Source organism: Ornithodoros turicata, chromosome 4 (genome assembly GCF_037126465.1).
Source record: "Ornithodoros turicata isolate Travis chromosome 4, ASM3712646v1, whole genome shotgun sequence".
Classification (NCBI taxonomy): domain Eukaryota; kingdom Metazoa; phylum Arthropoda; class Arachnida; order Ixodida; family Argasidae; genus Ornithodoros; species Ornithodoros turicata.
The window spans coordinates 26,498,357-26,514,968 of record NC_088204.1 but is presented as its reverse complement, the minus strand read 5'-3'; the positions used below and the strand labels follow the sequence as shown (position 1 = coordinate 26,514,968).

The 16,612-nt window shown below is 51.5% G+C and overlaps 1 protein-coding gene across 1 annotated transcript in view; it reads left to right on the top strand.

Annotated features, from left to right (window-relative positions):
- The window catches only part of LOC135392852 (homeobox protein unc-4 homolog), a 164,276-nt gene that overhangs the window by 77,683 nt on the left and 69,981 nt on the right, over positions 1–16,612 (top strand). The gene's annotated exons all lie outside the window — the stretch shown is intronic.

Here is a 16,612-nt window from a genome sequence, read left to right as displayed (position 1 = left end):
GACAGGTCTCTGTGCCCCAGGGCAGATAGACGGTGCGTGAGTGCGGTCCGAGGAGCGGCATATCTTGGGCAGGTCATGAGTAAATGATGGGTGTCGGCGTCGGTGGAGCAGGAGGGGCACGCCGAAGAGGGACGCTGCTTGATCTTGAACAGGAACGATGGAGTACGGGCGACATTCAGGCGAAGACGATGCAGAGCCGACTCTTCCTTTCGAGACAGCCGTAGCGACACACTGAAGGCCATCTTCGGGTCAATGCGGTGGAGGAAGGTGTTGGCTGCGACAGTGTTTTCCATGAAGAGGTGGGTGTCGAAGGAAGCGCGCCGGCGGATGTGTATGCGGCAGACGGATGGTGATAACGGGATGACAGTGTTGCACTCAGCTGCGCCATGAGCGCGCTTCGCTGCTGTGTCGGCACGTGTGTTTCCCGGCAAGCCAATGTGGCTTGGCACCCACTGAAACCACACGGAGTGGCCGGAGGTGACGAGGAGGTTGTGCACAACCAGGATCAGTGAGCGGATGTCAGAAACCACTTGCGAGCGAGGCGAAGACAGTGCCTCCAGCGCCGACTTGCTGTCTGTGAGGACTGTCCAGCTTCCAGGTGGACGAGCGGATACAAGCTTCAGTGCTTCGTGAATGGCTACAAGCTCCGCTTCGGTGGGCGACGTTTCGTGGGGAAGCTTGAAGGCTTGTTCAATGTTTTCGGAAGGGAGGAACAGTGCTGCTGTGGAGACGCCCGCGGAGACCGAGCCGTCGGTATATATCTGCAGTCGCTGGCTGTGTAGGGCGTCCAGGTGCTCCAGCACGAGGTACCGCAGGACAGGCGGGGGATGGTCATTTTTGCTCGTGATGCCAGGGATATGTGTGTACACGGTGGGTGTGACCATCGACCACATTGGTGGGGTGTAAGACGAAGTAGACGCAGTTGATGGGACCGACACCTTCAGTCGCCGGACAGCGGCACCGAATGCCGACGCAGGGCAGTCATGGTCGATGTCCCGCAAGTGGTGGGCGGGATGACGAGTAAGGTATCGTGAGTAGGCGCGGAGGGTTTCCACGTCGCGCAGAATGTGTGCTGGAGACTCCTTGCCCTCTGCTAGAACCAGGTATGTGTCTGTCGTTTTGGGAACACCCAGGCAGACGCGCAGGCTGCGGGCCTGGATGTTGAGGAGCTCGCGTTCATTGGCTTTGCTTACGGCGTGGAGGACTGGGAGGCTGTACCTCAGGGTTCCGGTCACCAGGGAGGTGTGGACGAGCTTAAGGTCGGTGCAGGTAGGGCCCCATGACGTTCCAGAGATCCGTCGCAGGACATTGACGAGGACAGACAGCTGGGAGGACAGAGCTTTGATATGTTTGGACCAGGTGAGGCCCCAGTCGATGGTAATGCCCAGATACTTGTGGTGTGGCACGAACTCCACCGGCAAACCTGCAACCCGTAGCGGGAACTGGCGGAATGATCTGGGCGTAAACGCCATGGCGACCGTCTTGGATGGTGAAACAGACAATCCCCGGTCGGAAAGATATTGGACAACATCATCAAGGGCTCCTTGCAGGCGACGCTGAATCGCGTCACGGCGGGTGCCGGAGGTCCACAGGCATATGTCGTCGGCGTAGATGGTGATACTGACGTTGCCTCGGAGGTGAGCTGGTAGGGAGGCCATGACAACGTTGAACAAAAGAGGGCTGAGCACACTGCCTTGCGGGACGCCGCGGCGAACAGGGAAGGATTGGGTGTCCCCTTCCGTAGTGCGCACAAACAAAGACCTGTCCGACAGGAAGACCTGAATCCACGACAGCATCCGGCCCCCCACGCCGGCCTCTTGGAGTGTCGCCACAACAGTACTGTGGAGTACGCTGTCGTAGGCCTTCATCACGTCGAGGAAGACAGCGGCGGTATGTAGGCCTTCAGATCGGGCTTGCTGCGCGGAGGAGGTGACGGCGATGACATTGTCAACGGCAGATCTACCTTGTCTGAATCCGGCCATCACCTGCGGGAAGAAGCCCGTATTTTCAAGGTACCAGGCAAGGCGCGAATGGACCATTCTCTCGAAAGTCTTCCCGATGCAGCTGGTAAGGGCAATTGGCCTAAATGAATCGATGTTGTGTGGCGATTTGCCAGGCTTTAAGATGGGGATTACCATCGCACACTTCCATTCTGTCGGGACGGAACCGGCTGCCCAGGACGCGTTGAAAATGCTCAGAAGAGACTGGCGCGCGCAAAGCGGTAGATTTCTGAGCGCCTTGTAAGACACACGGTCCGCGCCTGGCGAGGTATGCACGGGTGCATTCTCCAGCGCAGATTCAAGTTCAGCAAAGGAGAATGGAATGTCTAGGAGAGGTTCGCTCGACGACTCCAGAACTACGGGGATGTCCTTGGATGAGGCTAGTGAGTTGGTGGGGGCTGAGGCGAGGCGGTCGCAGTACTCCTCCGCTATTTCGAGTTCCTGACGCCCGGAGGCAAGCGAAAGCGATCGGAATGGCTGGCGCTGAGAGACGGGCACATGAAGCCCTTTGAGCACCGACCACAGCCGAGAGAGCGGCGTGCGCGGCGACAGTGAAGTCGCAAAGTTCCGCCAGTGGGTACGTGCCAGTTTAACCAAGTGCCTATGGACAGCCTTCTGTACACGTCGTGCCTCAGACATGTGTTCGGGCAGACTAGTGCGACGGGCTCGTCGTTCCGCGCGGCGGCGGAGCGCGCGCAGCCTCTCGTACTCCGCATCGACGGCAGTGAACTTTTCCGGTATCCGCGCAACGCTGGTGGAGGACTGCGCGGCACGAACGACTGCTTGACAGAAGTCCCTTTCATTCATCAGCATGGAGTCTGCAAAGTCGGTCTCCAGAGCAGATCTGTAGGACGCCCAGTCAGTACGCTTGACGCACCGTGCGGAGCGCCGCTCCGTTCTAGAGTGCTGAATGTTGACCAGGACAGGCAGGTGATCGCTGCCCATCGTGTCAGCATCGACTTGCCACCTGGAGATCCGCGCAATGGAGGCCGAGGCCACAGTCAGGTCCAAGCAGGACGAAAGGAGAGTCGACTGCACAAAGGTTGGGGAGCCGTCGTTTAAGATATGAAGGTCGCGTTCTTCAAACAGGGCAGCCAGGCGACCGCCACGTGTGTCTGTGCGCATACTTCCCCAGACGACATTGTGCGCGTTGAGGTCACCACAGAGCAGGTAAGGAGGGGGAACGCTATCTAGTAGCGCCGCGATCTCGCGCACATTGTAAGCAGCAGCCGGCGGTACGTACAGTGAGACGGCGGTGAACACAACCTCACCCAAGCGAACGGTGCAGCAGGCGTACTCGCCCACTCCTGTGCAAGGAACAGCTCTCTTTACTGCCGGTATGTCGGACCGGACGAAGAGTGCGGCACGGCTTGTCCTGTCTGGGGGGAGCGAGGTGAAGGTAATATAGTTCGACAGGCGGAAATGTCCATTGATGCCACACTCCGAGATACACATTAAAGGAAACTTGTGCCGCCATGCGAACTGGCGAAAATCAGACGTTTTAGAACGAAGGCTTCTTGCGTTCCACTGGAAGACTGTGGTCGTTCGGTGCTGCAGGGGAGGGGAGTGCGTTGCTCTTCTGTCCATGCAGGGTGCGTGCGTGCGATCGATGGATAGGCCAACGGCTTAGGCTACTTAGAACCTTGAGTCGAGGGCAAAGATGGTTGAGATGGCCCGTTCTAGTTGCAAGATCGATTGTGCCTCGGCAATGGCCGCAGATTCGGGGCAGGCTGCGACAATGGCTTTCAGCGCCGCAAAGAGCAACTGGATTACCACTGCAGCTGCGTCGACGCCTCGTGTCCGGTCCACAGGTGGTCGACGGGTACGGGCTGATGCAGCGGGACCGACTGGGGCAGCAGCGCTTGCGCCGGGTGTCACGTCCGACACGGGGGCGGTCTGGGTCGGTAAAGGGGGAAGGGCAGGGAAGTCAGAGTCACCCCACAACACTGACTGGTCCATCTTTGGGGCAGGTGTAGGGGGGAGACGAGCTTCAGCGACCTTCGCAGACCGCTGGTGAGAGCATAGTTATGCGTGTCTAGGACTTTCCCATATCTCGTTCAAAGTTTTGGAAACTGAACGTAAAGTCTGATATTTTCATAAGCTTCGCAGATTTCGCGCGCAGCTTAAAGGACTATCGCATCCGTCGCGGTCGATTCCGAAACGACAGTGCAATTTTGATCCTCGTTCATCACCGACAAGGACGCCGTAAATCCGACGCGAATGAGTGGAGTTGCTTCTGTGAAATTTGATGATATGCATTGCAAGAGCCGACGACGGATGTTGAGAACATTCCGGAATTCCCTCCTTGTAAACGTCACTTGGACAAGGCCAATCAGTGAGCGCCCTTTGACGCGGACAAGGCACTCAGGGAGCGGCAGAGAGACCTTGACGTCCGACCGCCGGACGGGGGTGATGACGTCTGCGGTCGCGGGGAGGTCTGAGATTGGCTCGTGGAATGCTGTTTCTGATTAGCGCCGTACGTGTTTGTACAGCAAGGAGCGTAATCCCGTATTGTACCGAACATGGTCATGACAGCATTCACACTGGTAAGCGAAGGTAGGCGTATTTACCGAGGTCTTTTCACTTGTAATGCGAGCGCGAAGCAGACGATCTCCGAGACAATCACATGCGCTGCGCTTCCATTCATGTACCCGCCTTACGTCAATCTGGCTTAGCTGTAGAGGGCGAATCTTTAAAACCCATTTATTTAATAAGTACGCTGTTTTCGGAAGAGAAACGTCGCCAAGTGGACTGTGAAACCACGAAGGACATTACCGTATTGGTCTCATACCCGCTTTTCCGGATGCTGTAGTCCCTTGAAAGGGAGACTTCGGAACGATCTTTGAATAAAACTGTTGGACGACGCTTTTGGTACATATTGGCGCCCCAAATACCGGCTATGGGCATGGTTTCCCTCTTACGCGATGTATTATGCGAAAATATCAGTTAATCTAAACCGAAACCACAGTCGGGGGAGGAGGCGGTCAAAATTTTTCTTTCCTAGAGCGCCCGCACGAAGCCCATGTATAGCGTCACTGTGTAAGCAGAAGCACGCGTGTGTCGCGGGCGGTCATAGCGGTTTAGAAGCAATGTTCCGTCATGGGTTCAGGTCATTACGACCCTGTATACGTTTCTTCTGACTCGGATTAGTGCGACGAAGTTTCTTCGGAGCCATAGGTGAATGCGGATAGAAAACCTCCGTGTTGCACGGGTGTTCGCCGCGTATGACACGACCACTTTCAGAGCCTCATCTACAATATATATATTTTTAGCTCTCTCAGACTTGTATCGATTACCAAAGGAGGAAATATCAGCACCACCTTGTATATTGCGTACCTCTTTGAGTCTTCTTTTTGCGTACGCACTCCATTAAGTTGGCATGGGAGCACCCGGGAAGAGCGTAGGAACAGCGTGGCTCGGCAACACCTTTCGTTCTTGGAGTGCTCATGGCTCGTGCATCAGTCGTGCTCTGATGTCGAACATCTCTGATTCGAAATGGTCGGAAGATATTCTACTCTGTGTCGAATCATTCATCAAGTTTTGATGCAATCCCTCGCACCACCTCTCATATCACTCATTGTTGCACAAAAAACGAGAAACCTACAAGGCACTGAATGCACACAAGCACAGATCAAGCGGACGCATACCCAGTGACACCGGACGGCTGCCCAGTGTTGCTTGCAACACATTTATCCAGCGGCGGCTCAGAGCTACCGCTCCTCACATTCAAAAAATAATTTTTTGTGAGATCCGCTCCATTTTCAGCAAAGATATTCCGTAACTGCGTTCGAAACGTGTCAATAATCGTAAAAGTACCAGAAGCCTGCAACTGATTTTCTTCCGAAGTCTCCCTTGGACAACCAAGAATAAGAAATCCAATCCAATCCGATCCCCATGAATCCGCTAGTGAGCACACGCCAATACAGGTGTTGAAGATAGCAGGGACACGAAAACAGAAACGAAATACTCGAGGCTGTTAGTACAGACCCTCGATAACGTCGCCGTGAGGTTATTAGAGAGTTTTAGTGTGTCGTACGCTATCGCCTTTGCATACGTATATGAGACAGCGTGGTGGTTCTGCGCAGTGTGCGAAGCTTTCTTTATGTTTTGCGCGTGTGCAGAGCCACCAGCGCTATCACTTACGTACGCAAAGGCGATAGCGTACGATACACTAAATCTCTCTATTATACCTACCGGAACCGCTTGTAGCGGGCATGATTCATAATCTTAGCGGCTAATTAGGTGCGGTAGGTACCGTACTTCGGAAGCCACGTTACCAACTGTCTACTACCAGTCTCCAATTAAAACTAAACCCGAGACAAGCAGTACAGACAACGTCCATTAAAGGGTCTGTACTCCTTATATCGGGTTTAGTTCGCAGTCATACACCAGCTTGTCACCACCATTTTGCTTTTGTCACTCTCCATTGCTTTGGAAACGGAAACGGAAACCAGTACTGAAAGTAACTTGGAAATGAAAACGGAAGAAAAAAAATGTGAAGAAAAATCGATTTTTTACGTACGGGAAACAGAAGCTGAAACATTATTATTTTCGGTAACAAACCCCACAATTTTCTGCGCTTCCGTTACGCTTTTGCTGTAAAGCTTGAAATGCAGTTTTACATCGATGCAGAGGACGTTCCTTTACATTTTTCAGGCATAACTTGGGTGTCACAACCCCTTTAAATATTTAAAGCAGCAAGGAAAGCACTTGGAACATATATCTTTCTTTTTACTGCGCCATACGAGCATACTACCTTCAGGTACCGTCACGCAAAATATTTCATTTGGGAAGTAGGAATTTACTGAGAAAATTGCTTTGCAAGAGCACGCACAACGGCGACGACCTCGCCCTGCGGCTCCTCGCGTCTCATGACGTCAGGAGGCAGAGCGTTTTTCGTTGGCCACCCAGAATCGTCTGCCAGCGAGAGCGACCAGTCGCTATGCGGGAAGGCAGCCGAGGGGAGAAGGTTTTCTGACCCGGGAGATTGAAAGCTCGCGTGCGGTCCAGGATTACGTGTCATAGTCACATTTTTTGTGCTAATGTGTGTCCCATGCCTTGTAATCCTAATTTCTTGTTCTCCCGACATATTTGTTTTCGAGTCTTTCCTTGCTCCTTTGAATTCGCAGCCAAGGAGCTGCGCCATCAGTGATGCAAAGATACCTGTTCTGCCTGCCTCACTTGCGCCTTTCTCATTCAGCGTCTGCGTCGTTTCTATTTCTCTTCATGTAGCAATGCTTGAAGTAGTTAGTAGTAGCACGGTGTAGTGTACTGAGTGTTAGCTTCTGTGCCAAAGACATGAAATCGCCATCACTATTATCGTAATAGTCATTGTCATCATCATCACCATGCGGCTACGCAGAACATTTCTTGAAAACAGGACGTGTATACCTCAGTCTTCATAAATTACAACTACTGCTGATCGACTGCTACTGATTTAACGCGCAGGGTAAGTCACAGTTTGGCCGAACATCAGCTTATCATGTTATCACATGCGGTTAAGAAAAAAAAAGTCACAAAAATGCCCATTAGCTGAGTTACTTCAAGGAGACATTTAAAGCAGGCGCTTGATAGTGCGATGGCTGAGGACCCAGTAGATTTACACGTAAGATAATTCAGCCTAACGAGAGGAAAGTTAGGTAGCAAGCGAGCTGGTGGTGACAAACACAAACACGGTCTCAAACTCAGCTGAGTTTGAGACCGTGTTTGTGTTTGTCTGTTATTGTCCCTACCTCGCCTCGGGTTTTCAAGTCATGGATAATTCAGCCTATTTGTGTTGCTAAATGCTGCACGTGCCGCAGGGTAGGACTGCGGATAATTTCGACCACCTGGGGTTCTTTTGACGCGCGACGGAAGTTTCTGACACACGTTGATGAAGCAATGTTTACCTCCCTCATATAGCTATCGTCCTCCGGCGGGATCGAACCTGCGATCTTGAACTCCGAAAGCTAAGATGTTCCTGTCTGAGCTTCTAAGGCCGGTTTCGGAAATTGTAAATACCCAGAGGAGAAGGAATTTCACTATGTCAGAGGATCTGGCGTCCAGACGAGCCAAACACATTTCTACTCCCCTGCGACTGTCGGCCTGTACTTGGGGTGCCCGAGGAGTTTCATGCTCTATGCCCTCTACGACTTCACACTTGCTGTATAACTTGCAACAATCGACCGGCTGTACGGTACATTCAGTCGTAGCCTATGTAGAAGAGGCACAATTTTTCGATGGTATAGAATTGAGGTACTCAGAACAGTAACTCAGGGTCAACCATGTACAGCATGTACAGCAGCGAAGAATAAGCAGATCCTGTTAGCCAAGACACATTTGCTGCACATCGACGTTTACAGGCAGTAGAATTTAAACTTGTGAAACTCGTTTAATGTAGAGTGCATTTTAACAGCGGCAGTGTGAGAGTCCCAGTGGCTTGGTCTGGTTTCCACCACCTCTTACACCCCACCTCGGACTTACCTCTCTTACTGAAAGGGCAATGAAAAAGCTCGATATCTCGAGTGGGGGTTTCAATTACGATCCCCTCTTCCTTAGCATAGAAAGAGCAACGGGTAGCTGCGTGCATGATACTCAGTGGGCCTCTGGAAACCACCCAAACAGGAGCAATAGGCTGACTCAAATGACTTTGAGGTTCGCGCAATCTGACCTTGCGTCGCCTTCTTTCCAAGCCCAGGCAGCGCAGGGTGTTTCCACTTTGACTTTCCTCTCCACTTGCTCTGGTGGTTTCCACTTGCGCTCTAACCTTGCGCTCACTCTCCTACGGGTGATGATGTCATTGGCCATACGCTCGATGACTTCACAGGTCACGGGATGCACATCTATGGAGAGCTAAGATGGTGCGCGCTTTCTTGCTTCGACATTTTTCCTGTCGACAACATTGGCGTATGTCGTACATATTCATGGAACACATTCGGTTATACGAAGCATACGAAGCATTTAGTCAGTAGCACGAAAGGAGCATCGCAAGCAGGTTTGCCGAATTAGGTGACGCATTTCACTCCAATTGCATTCCGAGGAATGGAGATATGTGCTAATTCCATTCCTTTCAGTTCCTCGGAGTCACCTCCCATTTCTGGAATGGCTTAACATCGCCCATTCCGTTCCGTGAATTCCGGAAAGAAGAAACGAGGCAACGTGAATGGAACGAATGTAAGAAATCTGATACTTACCAGCCGAGTAGTACAGGGGTGGGTGACATCATCCGGAACAAAAATTAACAGAGGCAACGTGTAGAGGGGTTCGTCAGAACGACACAACTGCACTTGAAATTGTGCTAAGTATACTTTCTGGGGTACTTATTACGAAATATTGAATAAAAACATCAACTTCTCTTGCTGATCACGGCCACGAGCGTCATATGTTCCTGTTCACAAACATTATCTGCTGGAAGGAAGTATCTGACAAGCGACTTCGCTGTGCTGTCATAATCAGGGTCCAGAACGTGGTTGTGAAGGTGCGTCGCTTCAGCAGCAGACGAAAGCCGAGCTCGACAGCTCGGCCCATGACGCTGGCCAAATGCGATGGGTGATTCTGGGTTCAGGGGGAAGGCTTTCATAGGGTCACCCATGCCATTCCATTCCCATTCCATTCCGGGCTCTATAAAGAAGGCATGATTCTTGAGTCATTCCAACTCCTGAGTGGTACCTCGGCAGCCCTGGATCCTACCTAGTACTAGAACGCGTAATAATCAGAGCTTTCTAAATTCCTATGCCACTAATCACATTCCCGAGACGGCGTCTATTCAGTGGCAAGGTCCTCGACACGGACGTCCCGTACTATTCGAATATCTAATATTCTCTGCTGATCCGATTAATTTAGGAGAATCGTTATGAGTTGCGGAAGAACTCGATAAACAGATTGTGGTGGGAGTTTTGAGAAACTCCATTTGTGAAGCACGCGAGTTCCACGCCCCATCTGTCCTGCTCCGATGATCATGTATCGATCGTTCTTGTGCCTTCGCCGTAATCGTCTCAGTACGCCTCCCCCATTCAATGTGTACATACAGAAACATGAACGGAAGCACACGAGTTTTCCCCGCCCCTCTATGAGCTTGCGTGCGGCCGCTTAGACATTACGCTGCCCTTAGATAAAGATGTTATCCAATTGCGGTGAAAACTATTCGCATCCACAAAAAGCACAAACGTACACGTTTGTTTTCCATGTGCGCCTCATATGTACGAGGCAGATCTCCGCCCCAAATCTAGGGAATGGAAATGACGATAAAAGAGAAGTGGATCGAGGGACCTGCTTGATGATGTTTTGCGTCTTTACTGTTCCCTGTTTCTATTCCATCTTATTTTACCCGTACGCAGCTGTGCACGTCTTTGTGCGTTCGCTGAACTAGGGTACTTTTACTTGGCGCAGCAAAGCAATGGTTAAAGCCAAAAACGAAGTCATTGTTTCCAAAGGTGGAAGAATCCATATATTCGAAACATCGTCACGAACGAAACTGTCTCTTCGACCATACAGGGACGAGCCTGTCTGTATGTCGAAGGAGTTGAACAGCCTTGGGAGTATGCGTATACTCATTTGAGATATCCGCAAACGACGTGTATTGTGTCATCATGCGTAATCTGCGGATTTGCGTAAACACAATGATAATTGGCGAATTTAACCGGCTTCGCTACTGTGGTCGGCTTGCGGATTAATTTTGCCCATCTGAGGGTTCCTTAACCTACACTGAAACCTCAGCTCACAGCGCCCTGTGTTTAAGGTCGCAGGGGACACGTCCATGTCATATCACGCTATACCATGGCACCGAGTTGCCAGCTTTCTCGGCCTCTCTCGAACCCAGCCACAACTTTGTGACCCCAAAGTGGACATGTGGTGGTATAGTGGCGGTAATGATGTGAATAGCGTGCAGTTGTTGGACACGGTAGTAACCGATCCATCGAGGCCGGTGCAAATGGGATTCACAGTGGGAATACGGCCCGTATCCCTTCCGTCTGTTTCACCACAGTGCATAATTTCATGTGGTGAGCTGCTAAATCTAAGATGTTTATAGTACGAGTACTTCCGTGCTTTTTAAACATACTCGTCATTTCTTGCTTGCTATGTCTTGATTCACTTTAAAGTGCAGCTCTGCCGGTATTCCTCAACTTTAAAGCTTGCGTGATATTTCGAAAGACTATACAAAACTATCAGAAATGCATATTCGTTACCACATGTCGTGATTTATTTCCGAGAAAAAGTAGAAGTTGCAGTTCGATACTCGCGGGGCCCGCCAAATTGCCTTGCCTACCCTTTTTCCCCTTTGTTTCAATAAACATATCCCCCCCCCCCTTGCCTACCTTGATGTCTTGAAGTAGAATGGACGTGAATAGCCTTTAAAGGGACTGTCGCAGCCGTCCCGGTCGATCCCGAAGCTATTGTGCTGTTTTACTGCTCGCATATCACCGACAAGAGCGCCGAAGATTGGACACGAATTGGTGGAGCAGTTTCTGTGCAATTTGATGTAATGTATGGCAAGAGCAGACGACAGTTGTTGAAAGTATGCCGGAATTTCCTCTCTGGAAATCGGAGAAAACGTCAGTCGGACACGGCCAATCAGGGAGCGGCCGGCGGGCCTTTGGTGACCGCAGGCGAGTGGGACAGCGTCTGCAGATTGCGGGGTCTGTGATCGTCTTGAGGAATGTCACTTCTGGGTTAGCGTCAGACGTGTTCGCACGGTCACCACGGTAACGCCGTGTTCTACGCGACATGGTGGCGTCAGAACTCACACTGGTAAGGGAAATTCGGCGTATTTACCGAAGGCTTTTCACTTATGACTAATTCGGGTGGTCATTTCGTGGCAACTTTTTTGCCAGATCCCGAGCAGAATTGTTTGCCTGGTCAAAGTGCGGCAATCTCGCATGTTCGCGTGGCGCTTTCCGAGTGCCAGGAATTTGCCAGCTAGCGCTTTTCTCGCCCAGCCTTGATACAACCGAGGGTTGCCCAACTATATTCGGTGTCGTCGCATCTGCACTGCGAGGGTGGAGCACACAGGCCAGGACATCGAAGTTCACGTGAGTTAGCAGTCGACGGAACCCGAAGACGATCGACCGCGATGCCCCTACAGCGTGATCCAAGCGACTAAAACCGTTACTCAACGAGCAATAATACTTTCACGTTTGCTATGACTTCCAGTTAGATAGAGCTCATATGTTTCTATTGGATACGACCGCAGAACTGTCAGTTATTGATTCTTAGTTTGTCATATCAACAGGTCTCTATACTTAGGTTCTCTTGTTGATGACGTAGCTGAGTACAAGTAGACAGGTGCATTGTCTACATGCTTCTCTGCAAATCGTCTTCATCTAGTGACCCCTCCGTAGGCGACAGGATACATTTCGTGACCAACCCCAAACTTTCTGACTTCTAACGTCACATTCTCACATATACATGTTTTACCACCTACCTGGAAGGAGGCATTGGTTGTTCCCATCTTGAAACCAGGCAAGCCCCCAAATGCCCTCTCCTCCTTTCGCCATGTGAGCCTGACAAGGTGTATGGGAAAACTGATGGAGAGAATGGTTTTGCATCGCCTTGACTGGTGGCTCGAAAAACAAAGTGCGTTCCCTCAAGAAATGGCTGGATGTCGTCGCCACCGAAGCTCCATGGATCCAGTTCTCGACCTAGTCTCTACAGTCCAATGTGCTCGTGCCCATCGGCGGATCGTCCTATCGTTTTTCCTCGACATCAAGCGGGCATATGATACAGTCTCGCACATTTGTGTGCTGCACTCCTTGCGCTCGTTTGGGGTATCCGGTCGGCTCTTCATCTGGCTCCAAGACTTCCTTACGGACCGAACTGTCGCTGTCCGTACGTCCCAAGGCCAAAGCCCCCAGCATCCTGTTCATCAAGGAGTCCCCCAAGGAAGTATTCTCAGTAATGACACTCTTTAATGTGGTGATGGCCGACCTACAATCAGTAATTCCTCGCAAAGTGTCGTTCTCCGTGTATGCAGATCACGTCGCCCTTTGGACAGTAGGAAAATCACGCCCAGCCATACAGCGCCGCCTGCAGCTCGCTTTAAATAATGTACATACGTACCTCACGCACCTTGGGATGGACCTTTCACCCGAAAAGTGCGTCGAGCTCCCTTTCACGCGCAAAGCTATGACCAATTTCCCTCTTTGGGTTGGTGCCATGAAGCTTGAGCCGGTACGCTTCCACTGCTTCCTTGGCGTGGTCATCGACTCGGACTTGCGCTGGGCTCGCCACATTAAACACCTTGAAACTAAAGTGCAGCGATGGCTCCCCGCAATTCAACATCTTTCTGGCTCAGGATGGGGATGTGATCAGAGTTCCCAGCTCGCAGTTCACGCGGCGTTGGTGAGGGCGACTGTCCTTTACAGCCTTCCTATTCTGCACAGGATATCAACAACATCATTAAATACCCTTCGGTCCCTGTTTGCTCGAAGCCTTCGTCGCTACCTCGGAGTTTCAAGAATGGCTGAAACACGGCAAGTCCTGGCTGAAGCTGGTGAACTCCCGGTTGAGGTTCTACGTGAACGTGAAACGGCTCCGCACTTCCTACGTTTGCGTGCTCACATTCCTCGTCACCCGCACCTCGGGAAAATTCGATACCGCCCTGAAAGCGACTTCTATCGAGTAGCGCAGAGGACACGCCAGACTCTCACTGGCTTCATAGCTAAGGACATTATACCGCCGGAAGCCCCCTGGTCTCTGCCGGTACTGCCGACTTTCGAAAGCCTTCCGAACCTTCTCGAAAGACGAGACCAGGTCCCCCCTCATGTCCTCAGAGCCCAGTTTCATGCTCTGGTAGACGGGAAGTTTCCTACGTGTACGGCAGCATACACAGATGGCGCATCCCGAAACAACAAATCCGCCCCAGCATTCGTCATACCATCCGAAGGCGTAGTGCAAGGAAGACGCCTTTCACATCCAACCTCCTCAACAGCTGCGGAACTCTATGCCATCCTTTTCTTTCTACAACACATCGCTGATTTTACCCCGCGGGAATGGGCAGTCTTCACAGACTCCAAATCTGCACTTCAAGCTATTGAAAATTCCGGCATACGAGGCCCATCCGCACCCCTCGTCACAGATGTGTTAATGGCTTACCATACTGTCTACGCAGCAGGCCACAGGCTAGTTCTCCAGTGGGTTCCAGCCCATTGTGGTGTCGTGGGGAATGAGCAGGCCGACAGCGCCGCAGAAGCAGCACTCTCGTATCGGAAACGGACCAGTATTGTTCTGATGAGAGGAGACGGCCGTTCGATTCTGCGACGCTTTGTGACACCCCTGGCTTCCCGCCAATAAACAACCGACATTCTCCCCCCATCTATGTTGAGCAGAGTTGATCCAACGCTCGCTTTCTGCATGCCACGAAACACCTCTCGTTAAGATGCTGCATTAATCCACCGAATGCGACTCGATGTGGCCTTTTGCGCTCAGTGGCGTTACCGCTTGAGACAAGTTGACTCTCCCACCTGCTGCCACTCTGGTGCTCTTGAGGATCTGGAACACATTCTTCTTCATTGCCCTCACTACCAACCTTCCCGAACCGCACTCTCCGAGTCCCTTAGTCAGCTGGACTCTCGCCCCTTCTCCCTGTCGAAATTGCTTGGTCCCTGGCCCAATCCAGCCCAGCAACGATCTGCGCTCAAAGCTCTTTTGACATTTTTGGACACCATCGGACTTCGATCGTTATTATGAAGGGGCTCCTTATTTTATTCCCCACCTCCCCAGCAGCAATGGGGTAGAGTATCGCCTCTGGCGATAAACCTCCCCACTCTTCATCTCAAAATAAAGCTGTTGTTGTTGTTACATGTTTTCACACGCACACAACGCAGCACGTGACAACGGCATCTGGTGGACATGATGGAAAGTAACTATTTTCTGGCCTGGAACACACAAATGGACGAACCCAACAAACGCTTCGATGTGCCTAAGAACATGACAGATTGAAATATGGCAGTCGTCATAAAGAGCCATACAGCGGCGGGAGTCGAACCACGCGCCTCTTGATTGCCGGTACAAGTGCGCTAAGCACTGTGCTGCACATGCCGTATTCACCACTTCCGGTTTGTTGCCAAAACGACACCCGGTTTCACAACAAACACGCTCTGCGCCAGCCACTGTGCCGATTGATACAATTATCGTTTCTGATTTGAGGAGAGAGAGAGTCGTATACGCCTTTTTGTGATATTTCAAATTGCCACAAAAAGGCGTACGCCTCCCGTTTTCGACAAATCGGGAAAGCGAAAGATATAATTCTGCATGGCGGCTAGTTCCGAGAGTCCTTAGTCGCGGAAGGACCGGAAGTGTTCGTGGCACCGGAAGTTGTGGCGCCAGCTCGTTTATGTTTACCCGAGAATGTCATGTACACAGGGCACGGCTTACCGACGCCTTGCCAACGGGCCTAAATTGAACGAATTCAACGAACTCATTCTCTTCGCATTCTCCCCTACATGGTTTGTCACACACACGCACGCACCCAGGACCAGGCCTGTAGGAAACATGATGGCGTTTCGAGGCTCTTACACAGAAACAAATGAAAACATACATCGAGGCATTTTTTTGTGTGTTTGCGCCGCGAAGGAACTGAAGCTTTGAGCGACGTACAGACATGGGCAGATGCAGAGAGGACAGCAGGAAGAAAAGCGGCAAAGGAGGGGGGGGGAGGGGTTCCCGGGACGACATCAAGGAGCACTGCGCCGCCAGCCGCCAGGAAAGTCTGCGGAAACACCCGTGGAATACCTGAGAGAGTACAGCCGGTGGCAGGACTCGATTCCACCTTCCGGTCTTCAGCACGGTCTTGGAACAACCATCGAACGAGCGGACGCTCTCCTCACTCAACTACGCTGCCGGTTGCCTCAAGCTGCTTAAGACCGTGAATGATTAAAATATATGGCAGTGAGCGCTAATCGCAGGAGACTCTGTGTATAGACATCCTACACGTAATATGTGGCAGACCGCTCTTTTTTGTATCTTGCGAAGTTGGCCATTCAGGTCTTGCATTGCAATGTGTAGCATTAGGAAAGAAGAACCTGACTGAGCCTTTGCTCGTCTCTTAGTAATAGAAAGCCTCAGGACCAGTCAAGAATTGATATAAAGCCGTGCAGTTTGTCGGCACGGCCACCTGATTTATTTTTCGCCGCAGCAGGTGGCAGGAGGAAATTATGCGGCGAGAGAGGGAGTCTAATTTTAATTAGAGGCTTCTCAGTGAAGGACCGGTCGAGAGACGGCAATTACAGGGCGTCCGGGGGGAAGCTTAATGGGACCGCCGTGACCGAGGAGGACTTCCAGCGTCGCCTCGGGACAGTCGCCTGGACTGGGTCCAAAGCCGACGGACGATGTGGCCATATTTGCACGGAATGTTTTTGATAGCTCTGTATTGAGTGCGCCCCAATACATAGTTGCCTTCTTCACGGACAAGGGAATTTTTTACGTACACAACAACGGGCGGCTATACGGCAAACCTTAACTGGCACAAGCGTACAGCAGTCATACATAGACGAAAGTGAGCCTGGGGATATCGTAGTGCACGATATGTGGTTTCAGTCAAGGTGGTGGGTAAACTGGTGAAGTGAAGGCTGGGAACGTTGTTACTCAAACGACTGGCTGTACGGTTGGTATCGGCGTGTTGAAAACACTACTGGGCC